The sequence below is a fragment of the Bubalus kerabau genome, chromosome 4, assembly GCF_029407905.1.
Source record: "Bubalus kerabau isolate K-KA32 ecotype Philippines breed swamp buffalo chromosome 4, PCC_UOA_SB_1v2, whole genome shotgun sequence".
Taxonomy (NCBI): Eukaryota; Metazoa; Chordata; class Mammalia; order Artiodactyla; family Bovidae; genus Bubalus; species Bubalus kerabau.
The window spans coordinates 98,656,635-98,676,059 of record NC_073627.1 but is presented as its reverse complement, the minus strand read 5'-3'; positions in this window follow the sequence as shown (position 1 = coordinate 98,676,059).

Genomic DNA, 19,425 nt, shown 5'->3' with positions numbered 1-19,425 from the left:
ATAAACTAAAAATCTAGGAACAAGGGGCAAAGTACATTGAGTTCCTGTTTTGTGGTTGTTGTTGTTTGTCTCACATCTGTCACAGTTGGAGATGAAGAAACAGAAAAAAATGGAAATGACTATGGCTGCAGTCAGAAGTAAATCTTAAATGAAAACCTTTTCTCTCTAGCCAAATGACCAGGAAAAAGGGAGAATCTAGCCAGACAAAAGTCTTTAGACAATACCCACTCTACTCCAATCAAGTGCCACAGAAAATATCACATCTATATACTTACCTACAGCAAAACCATAAGCAGGAGCCTGAGCTGCCACACTCCTAAGGCTGTAATGAGATTCTCCAGAATCTTCACCAGGTTACTGTCAGAGAAAGCCAAGTAAAGAGACCATTCAACTCCACCAGTAGTAGCAAAACCTCCAGTCATCATGATTTCAGTGGAGACCAGAAGGAAAGCCTAAAGTTTCACTGGCACTAAGCATTAAGGAGGAACTCCTACCCATCTCCACTGTGGTGCTCTTGGAGGAGACTTAATGGCATGTCACCACTTTCAGGAGTTACCACCACACCACTCTATCAGTGGATATGGAACTGCTACCTTTACCTAAATGTCCAGCTCACTCAAGTGTCAGTGGAGGCTGAGTTGAAAGCCTGTGCTTTTACCTTTAATTGAAATTTATAAGACAGTCTCTCTCCCCTTCCCTTGTTGGAGTAATATAACAGGAAGCCAGCTTAGGTTTTTAAAAAAAAGCTTTAAAAGTTTCAGCAGTATCACAACATGATATGAAAATGCCCTGTTTCAACTGAAAGTCAATCATTACACTAAGATCTTGGAAAATCTCAAAATGTTAGAAAAAAAAAAAAAAATCACTAGGTCCCAACATAGCCATAAGAAATATACTAGAGAATTACTTGACAAAAAGATTTTAAAGCAGCTACAATAGAAATTCTTCACTTAAGTATGAAAATTTTATAGCAAATGCAAAATGGTAATTCTCAGGAAAAAAATAGAAATTATAAGGAAATTATAGAGGATAAAGAAGAATCAAATTAACATTTTGTACCTAAAAATATATAAACTAGAAATTTTAGAAAGATCAGTAAATGGGTTCATCACTAGATTGGAGGGAATAGAGGAAGTAATCAATAAACTAGAAAATACTTCTTTTATTATGAAAGTAGAAAATGATAGGAGGGTAGGCCAAAAAATAAATAATATATAGAAAACAATAGCAAATAAAAGCAGAACTTATGCCTTTTTAGTTCTTAAAGGTAGATGGATTAACACTTCAAAAAATAGCAGAGATTGGCAAAAGGGTAAAACAAAAACATGATGGAACTCTGTGTCAGCTTTGAGTCATAACTTAGATTTAAAGATACAAATAGTTTATAGCAAAAGGGTAAAAAAAGAATATGCTATCTGACATTAACCATAAGAGGCTATGTTGATATCATATCAGAGGCTATGTTGATATCAGAAAAAAAATTGACTCTTAAGGCAACAATTATTACTAAAAACAGAGAAGGATGTTTTAGTTGATAAAAAGATCAGTTCATCAAGAAGACTAAACAATTATGAATACATGCACCTAAAAACAGAGCCACAAAATCTATGATGTAAAAAACGGAAATAACTGAAGAGAGAAACAGAAAATTTCATGGTAGTTGGAAGCCTCATTATCCCACTTTGAACAGTAGATATAACAAGTAGGTATAAAATCAATAAACAAATAGAGGTTTAAGCAACAGTATAAGCCAATTAGAGAGCTACACAGCACTCCATGAAACAATAGAATAATATACATTCATTCAGCTGCATATTGAAAATTATCTATGATAGACTGTATGTTAGACCAGAAAACAAATCTCTATAAATGTTAAAATAATTGAAACAACATAAAGTATGGGCATCAAATGAAGGTAGGTAACAATAACAATGCAATTTGGGAAGCTTTTAAAATTGTAGAAATCAAACCACATTTTCTTAAATATCCAATAGCCCATCAAAGAAAAGGGAAATTAGAAAATATTTTCAGTTGATTGAAACAAACACACACTATGCCAAAAATTATAGCTTACCATTAAAGTAGTAAATAAAGGGAAACTTGGGCTTCCTAGGTGGTGCTAGTGATAAAGAATTCACTTGTCAATGCAGGAGAGTAAGAGACACACGTTCAATCCCTAGGTCAGGAAGATCCCCTCGAGGAGGGCAATACTCCAATATTCTTGCCTGGAGAATCCCATGGACACAAGAGCCTGGTAGGCTTCAATCCATAGGGTTGCAAAGAGTCAGACCTAACTGAAGACACTAAGCATGCACACATTGAAGGTAATTTAGAACTGTAAACTTGAGTATTGAAAAAGAAGAAAGATCTCAAACCAATAGCCTAAACTTCACACTTAAGAAAGTCGAAAAATAAGGGAAAACTAAACTCTGAAGAATTAAAAGGAAGGAAATAGTAAAGACTAGAATAAAACTATTAACAAGAAAATAAATCAGACAATAAAAGCAACACAACCAAAAGTTGTTTCTATGAAAAGATAAACAATTAACTAGACTGAACTCAGAACACAAACAAAACAAGCAACTCAGATTCATATATCAAGAATTGTGGGAACATTACTATTGAATGCTGCTGCTGCTAAGTCGTTTCAGTCGTGTCCAACTTTTTGCAACCCCACAGAAGGCAGCTCACTAGGCTCCTCCATCCCTGGGATTCTCCAGGCAAGAATACTGGAGTGGGTTGCCATTTCCTTCTCCAATGCATGCATGCATGCTAAGTCGCTTCAGTCGTGTCTGACTCTGTGCCACTCCATGGACAGCAGTCCACCAGGCTCCTCTGTCCACGGGATTCTCTAGGTAAGAATACTGGGGTGGATTGCCATATCCTTCTCCAACTATTGAATAAAAGATACTAAATTTAAAAAGGATATAATGACATAATATGAATACTTTAAGCCAACAGGTTAGATAACACAAATAAAATAGATACATTCCTATAAATCTATAATGAGCAAAAAGTTTGAATTAGTAATTAGGAAACTTCTCACAACTCAAACCTTGGCCCAGATGGCTCACTCTTGAATTCTACAAAATACTTAAAATATGAACACAATTTTTTTTTTGCAAACTAATCCAAAAAGTAAAAGAGGAAGAGGAGACCATTTTGTGAGGCCAGCATTAACTTGTTATCAAAACCAGATATGGCAATAAAAGTAAACTACAGAATGATACCTTATAAGTATAAATTCAGAAGTCCTAAGAAAATTACCAGATAGAAACAGTATATTAAAAGTTTTATATATCATGAACAATTAAGATTTATCCTATTGATACAGATTTGGCACAGGTTTGCTTACAATGGTGATGATAATGTTTTTTATAATTAGATAATGATAATGATGGCATATCTCAGTGATTATACTGAAAATCCACCAATCCATACATTTAAAAGGATGAGTTTTATGGTATGTGACTTATAGCTCACAAAACTACTCTAAAAAGTAATATGAATACTACACAATTTTGTTCAAAGAATTTAAGAAGTGGTAACGCTTAATCCCGGAGAAGGCAATGGCAACCCACTCCAGTACCCTTGCCTGGAAAATCCCATGGATGGAGGAGCCTGGTAGGCTGCAGTCCATGGGGTCGCTAAGAGTCGGACACGACTGAGCGACTTCACTTTCACTTTTCACTTTCATGCATTGGAGAAGGAAATGGCAACCCACTCCAGTGTTCTTGCCTGGAGAATCCCAGGGACGGGGGAGCCTGGAGGACTGCCATCTCTGGGGTCACACAAAGTCGGACACAACTGAAGTGACTTAGCAGCAGCAGCAGCAGCAACACATAATCCATATTATAAAGCATGTGTTGTATGTGTGCTCAGTTGCTAAGTTGTGTCTGACTTTTTGCAACCCTATGGACTGCAGCCTGCTAGGTTCCCCTGTCCATGGGATATTACAGGCAAGAATACCGGAGTGGGTTGCCATTTCCTCCTCCATGGGATCTTCCTTACCCAGGGATAGAACCAGTGTCTGTCTCCCACATTGGTAGGCAGATTCTTCACCACTCTGCCACCTGGGAAGTCCCAAACCATGTGTTACCTGGATCCCAAATTAGAAGGCAGCAAAAGAAAAACAAATTTGCAACACAATATTCCTCCTGAATACAGATGCAAAAATACTGGAACAATAATCATTTGAATTTTGCAACATGTATAACACACCATACATGATGGCCAAGTGGGTTTTACCTAGATTCCTCCTTTGAAAAGTAATCTATTTAACTCACCATTCTCAGCTAGTAGAGTGACTAAATGTCTCTGAAATGCTGATTGTTGATGAGAATGCCAAGCAACTGGCACTCTCATATTTTATGGTGGGAATGCAATGGGTATAGTCACTTGGAAAAAGCTTGCCAGTTTTTTATGAAGTTAAACATTTACCAGATGACTTTGCAATCTCTTATCTAGGCATTTTCCAATTGAAATAAAAAGTTTCTGTTTATACAAATTCTTGAATACAAATTCTTTTTACATCTTTATTTGTTAGAAGCAACTCACCATCAAATGGAGAAAAGAAAAACGTGTGCATATAAATGAAAAGAACAAACTCATGGCACATAAAGCATTAATGAATCATAAATGCATTATTTTAAGAGAAAGAAGCTAGACTCTAAATGATTTCAAGTGTATAATCCACTTATATGACATTCTAGGAAAGGTAAAACAAGAAGCACAGAACTGAAATCAGTGATTGGCAGGGACTCGGGTGAAAAAAGTGCTTGTCTACAAAGAGGAAAGCCTCTTTTATTAATGTTAAAATATTCTTATGTTAAGTGATACATATTTGAATATGACACATATAACTTAAGCATACTACATGTGAATCAAATGACTATGTATAACATGCCTAAATTAAATTATATGAAATAAATAGGTAATTTAAATGAATATGACACATCATGTATGTATCCTAGAAATTTGTAAAAATTGGACAGAGCACCAGAGTTATTTTAATTTTGATGAACTTCCTTCAATTTTAAATATACACATATGTATGTGTATGCGGTAAACTACATGTATATGATTCTGATTGTCTTGCATAATTTATTGCAGTAACCACACTAACATCAATAATAACCAATAGCTGCATTTGATTTTCACTCTAACTCCAGAAACATAATGTTAGTGTTTTAAGTTTTATTAACTTAAAACCTTGGAGAGATTAAGATACCATCTCAGAGTGGAGCAATTTGGATATTGAGTAAAAGGTACATCCTTGGTGGATTCATGTTGATGAATGGCAAAACCAATACAATATTGTAAAGTAATTAGCCTCTAATTAAAATAAATAAATAAATAAATTTATATTAAAAATAATAAAAATACATTATACTGGACCACTGTATATTTAACTATATCTCCAAATTTAAAATGTAATGATGCTTTTAATTTTCTTAGATCTTAAAAATTACATATGACACATAAAAATTTTATTTTCATGTATCAGAATTTCATATTATATTTTCCATTTTATTTAAGCATTGGTAAGCATCTCTTAATAGTAAAATTCATATTTAACCTAAAAATGAATACAATGTACTATCATAAAAAAGGTTTTTACTCTCAACACTTCCCAAATATTCCTTATCCAATAATTAATAAGACATTTTCCCATTATTTTTGAAGTCTTATTTGCAATTTATTTTATTTATAGACATGAATGCTAGATATTTTTGTGTTTTTATTTATTTTATGCTGCCTGTGGGTTTCAATTATTACAACCTCAAGACATACAATTTTTGTGCACTTAAAAATCTATTGAAAGTAGATCTCATGTTATCACAATAAAGATAAAATAAAACTAGATATATGTATAGTCATAGTATTGGACTCCATTATTTTTCTGTTCTCTCTTTTTAAAAGCCATCATTTTAGCACTCTTTCACCTAAACTTTAAGATTGTTTTCTAAAATGATTTAGAAAAATACATTAAAGAATCAAACTTTTCAACAAATATGCTTTTGATCAGTAAACAATAATTAACATAGGACACTCAAGCAAAAAAAAAAAAAAGTTTCTTGTAAAACCAAACTGACATTCAAACAAAAAGCACAAACTATTAACAAGATAAAACAACTCCAGAAATGTATTTTCTATGAACATTTTCTGATTAAACTATTAGACAAACTATCCTCTCTTGACTACTGCAAAGACTTGCAGGTTGTCACTCAGCATACAGATAGATACCTAAAGCTGAGCAGAAATTAAGCTTAAAAACAGCTCAATTCCCAGTTGACAGAATTACATTTTAGCTGATCACTTAGTTGTAGCATATGAGAAACCCTAAACCACAAGACCCAGGAAATATATGCCTGGATTCCTGACCCAAGGAAACTGTGAGCTAGTAATTGTTGTGTGGTCTACTAAATTTTGAGTAATATTTTGTTTATAGATAACTACTTCCAGTTTATATCATTTTAGAATAATCCAGTCCAGCTTCATTTTCCCCAGCTTTATTTATGTATAATTGGCAAATAAAACCATAAGATATTTAAAGTGTACAAGGTGATGATTTGATATGTCCATACATTTGAAAGGATCCTCCTACATGGACTTACATGTTTACCTTTGGTTTTTGGTGTGTTTTTGTTTGTCTGTTCATTTACTTGGGGGTGTGGTGAGAACATTTATATTATACTCTCTTAGCAAGTTTTGAATACACAGTGGTGTATTCAAAATCACCTCACATGTTTACCTTTGGTTTTTGGTGTGTTTTTGTTTGTCTGTTCATTTACTTGGGGGTGTGGTGAGAACATTTATATTATACTCTCTTAGCAAGTTTTGAATACACAGTGGTAACCATGTATACATTAGATCCTCAGACTTTATTCATCCTGTAGCTGAAAGGCTTATAATACCCTTTAACCAACCTTTCTCTATTCCCCCACTCACCTGACTCCTGGAAACCATTTTTCTACTTGTTCTTTTGAGTTTGCCCTTTTAATTTCCTTTTTGAGATTCCACATATAAGTGACACAATGCAATATATGTCTTTCTCTGCCTGAATTATTTCGCTTAGCACAAGTTTATTTTTGATAAACAGATTTTTACCACTAGGTTCAAAGTCTTAGAGTAGTACATGACTTAGTTTGTTGTCTCTAGAATAGAACTCATCATTTCCAGCTGTCTTCTCTGGAAGTTGAATGCTTTTTGATGGTGCTGTGTTACATACCTTGTGCATACCAGATCCCAGAGACCCCACAGAGACTGAGACAGAGCTGTGTTTGAGTGTCTCCTGAGGAGGTATGGGTCAGTAGTGGACTGCTACAGGGGCATGAGCTCTGGGTACAGTCGACCGGGTATGGCATAAGCCCTCTTGGAGGAGGTCTCCATTAACCCCACCAGAGAGCCACCAGAACTTACACAGGACTGGGGAAACAGACTCTTGGAGGGCAAAAACAGAACCTTGTATGCACCAGGACCCAGGAGAAAGGAGAAGTGACCCCACAAAGAGACTGACCCAGACTTGCCCAGGAGTGTCCAGGAGCCTCTGGCAGAGGTGTGGGTTGGCAGTAGCCTGCTCTAGGGTTGGGGGCACTGAGTGTAGTAGTGCATGCATGGGACCTTTTGAAGGAGGTCACAATTATCTTCATTACCTCCCGACCACAGTTTGCCCTCAGGTCAAATAGCAGGGAGGGAACACAGAACCACCCATCAACAGAAAATTGGATTAAAGATTTACTGAGCATGACCCCACCCATCAGAACAAAACCCAGTTTCCCCCTCAGTCAGTCTCTCCCATTATGAAGTTTCCATAAGCCTTTTATCCTTCTCCATCATAGGGCAGACAGACTGAAAACCATAATCATAGAAAACTAACCAGTCTGTTCACATGGACCACACCCTTGTGTAACTCAATGCAACTATGAGCCATGCTATGTAGGGCCACAAAAGAGGGACAATTATGGTGGAGAGTTCTGATAAAATGAGGTCCACTGGAGAAGGGAATGGCAAACCACTTCAGTATTCTTGCCTTGAGAACCTTATGAAAAGGCAAAAAAAAAAAAAATAGGACACTGAAAGATGAACTCCCCAGGTTTGTAGGTTCCCAATATGCTACTGGAGATCAGTGGAGAAATAACTCCAGAATGAATGAAGAGATGGAGCCAAAGCAAAAACAACACTCAGTTCTGGATGTGACTGGTGATGGAAGTAAAGTCCAATGTTGTAAAGAGAAATATTGCATAGGAACCTGGAATGTTAGGTCCATAAATCAAGGCAAATTGGAAGTGGTAAAACAGGAGATGGAAAGAGTGAACATCAATATTTTAGGAATCAGCAAACTAAAATGGACTAGAATGGGTGAATTTAACTCAGAGGACCATAATGTCTATGACTGTGGGCAACAAACCCTTAGAAGAAATGGAGTAATAAACATAGTAAACAGAAGAGTCTGAAATGCAGTACTTGGATACAATCACAAAAATGACAAGATTATCTCTGTTCATTTCCCAAAAAAAAAAAAAAAAACCATTAAATATCACAGTAATCCAAGTATATGCCCCGATCAGGAATGCTGAAGAAAGCTGAAGTAGAACGGTTCTATGAAGACCTACAAGACCTTCTAGAACTAACACCCAAAAAAGATGTCATTTTCATTATAGGGGACTGGAATGAAAAAGTAGGAAGTCAAGAAATACCTGGAGTAACAGGGAAATTTGGATTTGGAGTACAGAATGAAGCAGGTGAAAGGTTAACAGACTTTTGCCAAGAGAAGGCACTGGCCATAGCAAGCATGCTCTTCCAACAACACAAGAGAAGACTCTGCACATGGATGTCACCAGATGGTCAACTGAAATCAGATTAATTATACTCTTTGCAGCCAAAGATGGAGAAGCTCTATACAGTCAGCAAAAACATGACCAGGAGCTGACTGTGGCTCAGATCATGAACTCCTTTATTGCCAGATTTAGACTTAAATTGAAAAAAGTAGGGAAAACCACTAAACCATTCAGGTATGACCTAAATTATTTTACTACAATTTTACAGTGGAAGTGACAAATAGATTCATGGGATTAGATCTGATTGACAGAGTGCCTGAAGAACTATGGACAGAAATTCATGATATCATACCCAAGAAAAAGAAATGTGAAAAGGGAAAATGGTTGTCTGAGGAGGCCTTGCAAATAGCTGAGAAAAGAAAAAAAGCCAAAAGTAAAGGAGAAAAAGAAAGATATACCATCTGAATGCAGAGTTCTAAAGAATAGCAAGCAGAGATAAGAAAGCCTTCCTCAGTGATCAACAAAAAGAAATAGAGAAAAACAATAGAATGGGAAAGACTAGAGATCTCTTCAAGAAAATCAGAGATACCAAGGGAACATTTTATGCAAAGATGGGCTCAATAAAGGACAGAAATGGTATGGTCCTAACAGAAGCAGAAGATGTTAAGAAGAGGTGGCAAAAATACACAGAAGAACTATACAAAAAAGATCTTCATGACCCAGATAATATTGATGATGTGATCACTGACCTAGAGCCAGACATCCTGGAATGTGAAGTCAAGTGGGCCTTAGGAAGCATCACTACAAACAAAACTAATAGAGGTGATGGAATTCCAGTTGTGCTGTTTCGAATCCTAAAAGATGATGCTGTGAAAGTGCTGCACTCAATATGCCAGCAAATTTGGAAAACTTAGCAGTGGCCACAGGAATGGAAAAGGGCAGTTTTCATTCCAATCCCAAATAAAGGAAATGCCAAAGAATGCTCAAACTACCACACAATTTCACTCATCTCACACACTAGCAAAGTAATACTCAAAATTCTTCAAACCAGGCTTCAACAGTGAAGCCATGAACTGTGAACTTCCAGATGTTCATTCTGGAATTTGAAAAGGCAGAAGAACTAGAGATCAAATTGTGAATATCTGTTGGATCATCAAAAAAGCAAGAGAGTTCCAGAAAAATATCTACTTCTGCTTTATTGACTATGCCAAAGTCTTTGTGTGGATCACAGCAAACTGTGGGAAATTCTTCAAGAGATGGGAATACCAGACCACCTGACCTGCCTCCTGACAAATCTGTAGGCAAGTCAAGAAGCAACAGTTAGAACTGGACATGTAACAACAGACTGGTTCCAAATCGGGAAAGGAGTACATCAAGGCTGTATATTGTCAACCTGCTTATTTAACTTCTATGCAGAGTACATCATGAGAAACACTGGGCTGGATGAAGCATAAGCTGAAATCAAGATTGCCAGGAGAAATATCAATAACCTCAGATATGCAGATGACACCACTCTTATGGCAGAAAGTGAAGAAGAACTAAAGAGCCTCTTGATGAAAGTGAAAGAGGAGAGTGAAAAAGTTGGCTTAAAACTCCACTTTCAGAAAACGAAGATCATGGCATCTGGTCCCATCACTTCATGGCAAATAAATGGGGATACAGTGGCTGACTTTATTTTTTTTTTGGAGGGGGGGCTCCAAAATCACTGTAGATGGTGACTGCAGCCATGAAATTAAAAGGTGCTTATCATTGGAAGAAAAGTTATGACCAAGCTAGACATCATATTAAACAGCAGAGGCATACTTTGTCAACCAAGGTCCGTCTAGCCAAAGCGATGGTTTTTCCAGTACTCATGTACAGATGTGAGAGTTGGACTATAAAGAAAGCTGAGCTCTGAAGAACTGATGCTTTTGAAGTATGCTGTTGGAGAAGACTCTTTAGAGTCCCTTGGACTGGAAGGCGATCCAACTAGTCCATCCTAAAGGAAATCTGTCCTGAATATTCATCAGAAGACCTGATGCTGAAGCTGAAACTTTAATACTTTGGCCACCTGGTGCAAAGAACTGACCTATTTCAAAAAACCCTGATTTGGGGAAAGATTGAAGGTGGGAGGAGAAGGGGACAACAGGTGATGAGATGGTTGGATGGCATCACCGACTCAATAGACATGATTTGAGTAAACTCTGGGAGTTGGTGATGGACAAATAGGCCTGGCATGCTGCAGTCTATGGGTTTGCAAAGAGTTGGACACAACTGAGTGACTGAACTGAACTGAACTGATGTTACTTACTGAACGACTTCAGTGCTTATGGTTTGAATATTCTCTGAATTTCTTATTGCCCTTCATACTGATGTAAATTCCCACCACTTAGAATGTTTATATTTAATGCCAACTTTTGCATGATTTTGATACTGACTCGAATCAATCTATAGTTTGTAGGACATGCACTAACAAATCTATAAATACACACACACACACACACACAGTTATAAGGCTTTCTCCGCTGCAATGCAGGAGACCCAGGTTCAATCCCAGGTCGGGAAAGTCAGAAAAGAGAATTGCAAACCACTCCAGTAGTCTTTCCTGGAGAATTCCAAGGAAAGAAGAGCCTGGGAGGCAACATTGCCTGGCATCTCAAAGAGTTGGACATGTCTGAGCAGCTATCATACACGGTTATACTTTGAACTACTAGACAGAGTTCTGAGCATATGTATTCAGAAATATCCTGAACCACAGTTCACACCATAAGAGCAGAATTTTTTCACCCTGCCAGACGAGTCTTATTATGGGTTCCTGACTCTCTCAAAACTGAGTTTTCCAAGGATGCTAATAGAATGTGATAGAGAAAAGCTTTAGTTTTGCAGTTAAATTTACTAACCATGGCAGAAGTTACTGCTTCATTTATTTAAAAATGTGCACTTAAAAGATTTTAATCTCCCCTTTAGAATCAAATGAAGTAACATATGGAAAGTAGCACAGCTTTTGGTCCAGATTAAATGGTGACTATTATTATTATCACTAATTTTCATATACTACATTTATCAATGTAAAAACTTCCTTACATAAAAAGTTCTCCCAAAGAAAGTTAGAATTTTAGATTAATTTAATACAACAATTAATTAAATCTACCCTGGGATTTACCACACACAGTGTGTGTGTGTGTATAAATATAAATATATGGATTAATAATACTGCCCGGGTAGCTCAGCTGGTTAAGAATCTGCCTGCAATGCAGGAGACCCCAGTTCAATTCCTGGGTCAAGAAGATCCCCTGGAGGATGGCCTGGCAACCCATCCCAGAATTCTTGCCTGGGGAATCCCCATGGACAGAGGAGCCTGGAGGGTTACAGTCCATGGGATTGGGAAGATTCGGACATGACTGAGCGACCAAGTACAACAGCAACAATGTTATAAATCACACTGAAAGTAAGGACATTGCACAAAAATGTTGAACTGTGGCTTCTCAATATAGTTTCATTATAAAATGACTCAATATTCGCAATACATAACAGATAATATAGACAGGTCATACAGATTATAATTGAATCCTTGGGTGTGTCATGCTAGGAGAGTAAGAAAAAAAAAACCCAAAAACTATATGCTATACCCTTGATAACACCAGTCATTAAAAAAATATTTTTACAAAAATAAACATTGCCCTTCCTATTAATAGAAAGATATTCTTGTATATTTATTTACATAATTTAATTTCTTATAGTACAACTTAAACATACAGGATGTAAAGCTAAATAAGCTTTATTTGATAGTTCATGTGTAGCTTATAGAACATGTTTTATTTGGGGTTTTGTTTGCTTTGTGGATAAACAAAAAATTTTCAAAGTAAGGACAAATCAAATAAAAAACCATGACTTTCTTAATAGCTTAGTAACTTAATGTAACTAAAACTAAAGTATAAAGATGGAGTTAACTACAAATACAGTTTGTGTTTATTTTCTTTTAATGTTAGTTGATTTTTCTCATTTTGAACATGTTGGGTTATTGATGCTATTGACTTTATAGTTGCTTTATTTTGTTATGGTGGCGGTTTAGCCACTATATTGTGTCCGACTCTCGTGACCCAAATGGACTGTAGCCTGCCAAACTCGCTCATCCCTGGGATTCTCCAGGCAAGAATACTGGAGTGGGTTGCCATTTCCTTCTCCAGGGAATCTTCCCAACCCAGAGACTGACCCTGGCCTCCTGCATTGCAGGCAGATTGTTTACCGGCTTAACTACAAGGGAAGTCCTTTATTTTGTTTTACTGCTAATGAATTTAAATGAAATTAAAAGTCCATTATTTTTAATGAGGAAATAAAACTTGTACCCCAAAACACAATAACAAGAAGAATCAAAGAACCTGTCAACTGTATATGAGCAATGGCATATTTCATATCTGGTCAGATATAAATTAGTGAAAACAGAGGTTGAGTCATTCAACTTACAGAGTGCTTATACAAGGAGAATAAATATTGACCCCGTTTGTTTTTAGGAACAGCTCTTAGTTGTGCTGTTTCTGATGCAGTAACACTGCTGCTGTGGCACTAAATGAGTTTCAATTTTAAAATCTATTTGAGTAGGAATGGTGCCTAAGGGATCTGGATATTTTATATATATATATATATGTGTATATATATATATATATATATATATATGTATTTAATTTAAAAATGTACTAAACAAAACCCACATCGTTGTTTGCTGTAAGTATCTGGAACCGTATGAAGTCAATACTATTTACAACATTAAATATTTCTACATTTACAGCAGGTCTATATAACCAAAATTATTGAATTTTTACTGTGGCTTTAAAAGTTATTTTGTTTCACAATAAGCTTTCCTGACTTTTAAGAAGGAAAAACAAACAACAGAAGACATGTCTGCATTAATAATCAGTGTGGAGTTAATAAAAGTAATAATACTTTTAAAAATAATACATCTAGTGTGGGAAAATATATATTATAGCTTTCTCTCTCTCTTTGTCTCCCTCTCCCTCCCTCCCTGTCTTATTCTCTTCCTCCTCCCTTCCTATTCTCTCTCTCTCTCAAACAGAATTTCAGTTGAAAGTAGAAGACAAGTTAATTTGATTCAAAATTAAATGGATTTATTTCCTCCTATTTGGATTTCCTTTTGGTAATGATGGATGTCAGAGTTATTGCCACATGTAATAGTAGTTTAGGTGATGGCCAATAGTTTGAATAAATAAAGCCAAATCAACATTGTTTACTAATTTGCACTACACTAGCAGGTTTATCTTTGGATATTAGGGACAATATAGGAAGAGAGAGGAGAGGAAGAGAGAGATTCCATATTCATACAACTAAAATAATGAAAGAACTCAACCTAGAAAAAAGATAATACAATTTACATTTCCACCAAAAGTATCCAGAATTTCCAATTTCTTCATATTGTCACTGATATTTACCATATTTTTGTTTTATCTTTTTTTAAAAATGTTTTTGGTAATAGCCATCCTAATGGGTGTGATTTTGCTTTGCATTTTCCCCTGATGATTATTGATGGCTTCCCAGGTGGTGTTAGTGGTAAAGAACTCATCTGCCAATGCAGGAGACATAAGAGACAACAGGTTAAAACTTTGGGTTGGGAAAATCCCATGGAGCAAGGCTTGGTAATTCTCTCCAGTATTCTTGCCTGGAGAATCCCATGGATAGAGGAGCCTGGTGGGCTATGGTCCATGGGGTCCCAAAGAGTCGGACGTGACTGAAGTGACTTAGCATGCATGTACAGATGATGATTATTGATGTTGGTTATCTTTCCATACACCTCTTGGGCACTTGTTGTCTTCTTTGGAGAAATGTATATTCAAGTTTTTTGTCCTTTTGCTATTGAGTTCTAAGAGTTTCTTATATAATTGGAAAGTTAACTTCATCAGATATATGATAGAAGCTAAGGTACTGAAAAGCTAGTTCTCTGACAGTGACAACAGGAGATTTATGCAAAATCAGGGTTCGACTTACCATTATTTCAATGGGAACAAAATGTAAGAGAAAGTATAATTTATCTAGTAAAGTACTTTACAAAAGTCTGGATGTTTCCAGTTTTGCATCATTTCTCTATTTTACCAGCATTCTCTACTGCACTAGTATCTTACTTTGTCCTGCTAAGTGTCTCTTCTGACTTCTCTCCCTCTTCCTCAGAAATACCAAATTTTCCTTACTAAAAATACAGTTCCTTTATGTCATGTTTATGGTTGAGCACCTCTACTCAATTCATGTTTTTAAAATGAAAACATACACCCTCTATTATGAGATAAAGCTCTTTCATAAAATGTCCTAATTTCCATTTTCTGTATGTTATGACTTAGTTAAATTAACACCTGTTAAGTAGAACTCAGGGTGTTGAATGATGAACCGGTTTTACAAAAGACCACAGGGGAGTTGAAATGGAGTAATTTATTACTCTTAGGTCCTGGATGAAATGCAAGGCATACCTACAGAGGCTACAAGGGGAGGTCAAGGAACAGTGTAGTCACAGAGAGAGAGAGAGAGGCATAGGATCTGGGGCTCATGTCTTTATTGGGCTCTGTCAGTGGAAGTTTAGGGATTCCCAGGTTAAAGCCAGATTGGTCAATTAAAACCAAAAATAAAAGGGTTTTGGTAAGCTCTGCGGTGTCTTATCAGAGAAGGCAATGGCACCCCACTCCAGTACTCCTACCTGGAAAATCCCGTGGATGGTAGGCTGCAGTCCATGGAATTACTAAGAGTCGCACACAACTGAGTGACTTCACTTTCACTTTCATGCATTGGAGAAGGAAATGGCAACCCACTCCAGTGTTCTTGCCTTGAGAATCCCAGGGACGGGGGAGCCTGGTAGGCTGCCGTCTATGGGGTCGCAGAGTCGGACACGACTGAAGCGACTTAGCAGCAGCAGCAGCAGCAAGCCGTGTCTTATATAATGGATGTGAATGGGGGAAGGCATAGGTCCTAGGAAGCAAGGGAGACTGTTAATCACAAGGGCCATTGATGAAGTCATGTCAGGAACTTACATTTACTTGCCACTTTGAGGGCTATCATGTAGAACATGCTCTTGCAATTTACATTTTAAGGTACCTCTGCAGGCTGTTTGGGCAAAAAAATGGAGGTCGAGGAGGTAGCAATACTTGGAATACCTTAGCTAAATTCTTATGACATTTACCAACATTATTTCTACTGCAGTATGGTTAATGTGTGTGCTGGGCATTAATATCTTTCTTTGTACCTTTTCCTCTCCATTTAATGTTCTTGACAGAATATTTGGATTTAAAGAAAATGAGCTATCTTCCCTTTTGTCAGACATTCCCTCACTCTCTGAAAAAAAAAAAAAAAGCTGTTTTTCTCGAAATCTCAAACATATTGTTTAAATCTCTTGTTATAATACTCAGCCTATCAGGTTTTATTGTCAGTATTCATTTATTCAGCTGTGTTCTTCATTAAACTGTATTTATTGAAGATGAAAATAAATTTTCTCTCATTTGTTTCCAAACTTAATGTAATTCTATGAACACCCTAGCTGTTTAGTCAATAGCTCTTAAATATTCAAATTTCTTTAACTAGGAATTTAATTCTACAAAAGTATTTATTTTTACTAATAATTTATTGATGTCAGTTTGTCAAAATTTAAATGGAAACAGACTATGCTTTATTTTTTCTTAGCATTTTATCCTTCCTGTATTTTTCTAGTATTAAAATGTTTTACAAATCATTTTTTACTTTGGGCTTTATCCAGTATATTTTACATATTTTTATTAAATATTTTAGATATTGGCTTTTCATGTAAAGCCTAATGGTTTTAGTTTTGATAATAAATTTTATTTCATAAAAAGGAAAAACAAACACTTTGACATTATAATAGCTTTCACAGGTGATATTTCAGAAATCAGAGAAAACAAGTGTGGGCATCTTTCAGTCCACTTAATAATCCCATTTCTAAGTTTGTAGCCATGCACCAGTTGTTACTAAAGAGAAGGCAGATTAACTTCTTTCTATAAGTTGACTTTGAATAATTTGGAGTTAAATTTGAACTGAATTTGGAAAAGTGCCAGATGAAATGGGATGGCCATCTGTACCATATGGTCTTGGAGAGGTTGTTAATGCCCAAGTACTAAGAAAGAAGTTCAGAAAGTTTTTTCTTTTACTGAAAAAATTGTATCAGCCGCTACTGCAAAACATTAGCTGTGAAGAGTGTGAATGTCTTAAGTAATAGAACAAAAACAAAGCCCAAAGATATGTTTGAAAAACATAATACCTGAGGAAAAATGAATAATTATCTGTTTATGGCAAATAAGAGAAAAAAACAAATAGCCATAATAATGAGAAGATGCCAAGCTAAGATAAGCAAAATAAACCACACATATTTCTAGACAGGGACCATAGAAATGAATTAATATAAAAATTGCTGGGATAGTTGCTATTAAAAAAAAAGGAAAAGAAAGGTAAAAATATTTGATTCAAAGCTTGTTCCAAGTGTAATTTTGTGAAGGCTAACAATCTGTTTTATTCAAGTACTGCATAAAGAGCAAAATTTCACATTATGCTGAGAACAAAGGACACTGTTACTTGTGCCCAAGACAGTGCTTCTTTAACTTTATTGTGGTAGCAATTAGAATGTAAGAACTCATAAAAGTTTACCTTTTTTTTTTTGTCTTTGGTGATTTTAGGTTTGTTGCTTAGTTGCTTTTATGCAGTTTGGTGACTATATAGATATCACACGATGAGTCCTTAATGTTTTTCACCTTTTGTTTTTGGCAGGGATTTATTTACAGAATAGATATTATTGGTGTTAACCTCCTCTCCTCTATAGAGCAGCATAAACAAATGGCTTAGGTATTACACAGATAAAAGAAAATAGAAGCTGTTGTCAGTAGCCCAATCATTTTAGAGGTATTGTGTCAGAAACTGCTCTACCTCAAGCAAATCACACCAGTATAAAGGCTAAAATCAAATATATTGAACGATGTAAACTTACCCATATAGGTTTCTTTTACTCATATCCCCCTGTCCCCAGCCCCCATACACCTTCCTAAATATCTAAGGCTTTTCATTGATGAAAGTCTTTTTCCATCATCAGAATGAAAAGATAGGTCAAACGTAAAACCAAAAATAATAATCTAAAGTGCATGTAATTGATATTTGAATCTTAAGCCTGTCCTAAATTTGAGTCTGTGGAAAAGTAAGATGTAGCTAGATGTTCTGATAAGAGGGAAATTAAAGTTTTATATTTCATTTATTCACTAAAAATGCTCTTCTTTTGAATTGCCACAAACTTATAAATACATTTTACATGTAGAGGTCTAGACACTCGGGCAGCTTCTTTGAAGTGGAACCAATTACATGCTTCTGTAAGTCATGTAAATGTAAGAAACATAATATACATTGTTTTAAAAGAGTGGAAAGTATCACAAATAGCTATATGAACCTTTTCAAAGATAGTCTCTCTCAAAACTCTTTCCATGAAGTTACTTTTGTGTAAATTAGTGGAGGAGTAAGGTTTTGGAGAAGACTCTTGAAAGTCCCTCGGACTGCAAGGAGATCCAACCAGTCCATTCTAAAGGAGATCAGCCCTGGGATTTCTTTGGAAGGAATAATGCTAAAGCTGAAACTCCAGTACTTTGGCCACCTCATGTGAAGAGTTGACTCATTGGAAAAGACTCTGATGCTGGGAGTGATTGGGGACAGGAGGAGAAGGGGACGACAGAGGATGAAATGGCTGGATGGCATCACTGACTCGATGGACATGAGTTTGAGTGATCTCTGGGAGTTGGTGATGGACAGGGAGGCCTGGCGTGCTGTGATTCATGGGGTCGCAAAGAGTCGGACACGACTGAGCAACTGAACTGAACTGAACTGAAGGAGTTTCCTGGGAGAATAAAGATTGACCAGTTCCCTTCAGGCATTCAGTATTTCTAGAACTTTCAAATGGATGGAAATGAAGTCTAGTGAAGAATCTGGGCAGTAAAAGATAGCAGGGGGCTTTAAAATTGATAGAACAGATATTTAGGCACCAACTATATTTAAATATTATGTAGATAGATTAGTTTACAAGAAGAAATGAGTTTAAATGAATTACTGAAGTTTGCTGTTTTATTTATTCATTTTTTATTATGGGTCAAATTATGGGAGCTGACTCTTAACTATGTTATTCATTAAAAGTATGTTATCCAAACTGGGCTTAAGGTAATCAGGAAATTTGCTGGCATGCCCAATATGCATAAAAAAAAATAAAAGATATTAAACACAGGCACATACTCAAGCAGTAATAGAATAGCCATTTAATTAAATCTGGCATAATTCCAAATAATCAATGTTACTATGTAAGATGATATAAAAGTCAGAAAATAAAATGATCTTTGTAAACAATTAATACAAAGAGTTATATGTATAATTCAAATGATGTATCTCTTGCTATCATTTGTTCTATATCTGTTTTTTATAAATATTCTTTTTAATCTTAAAATAACTATTTTATGTAGGAATTAAATTATTCAATAATAAACTTATAAAATGCCTACAATCACTATGACATATTTCTATTTAGCTTAATTAAGTCCCACTCATTTTTCATTCTCTGTTAAATGATGCAGAAATAAATAATGCAGTTTATTATGACTTCCAAGATATCCATTGAAATATTTTACTTAACTGATTTTAT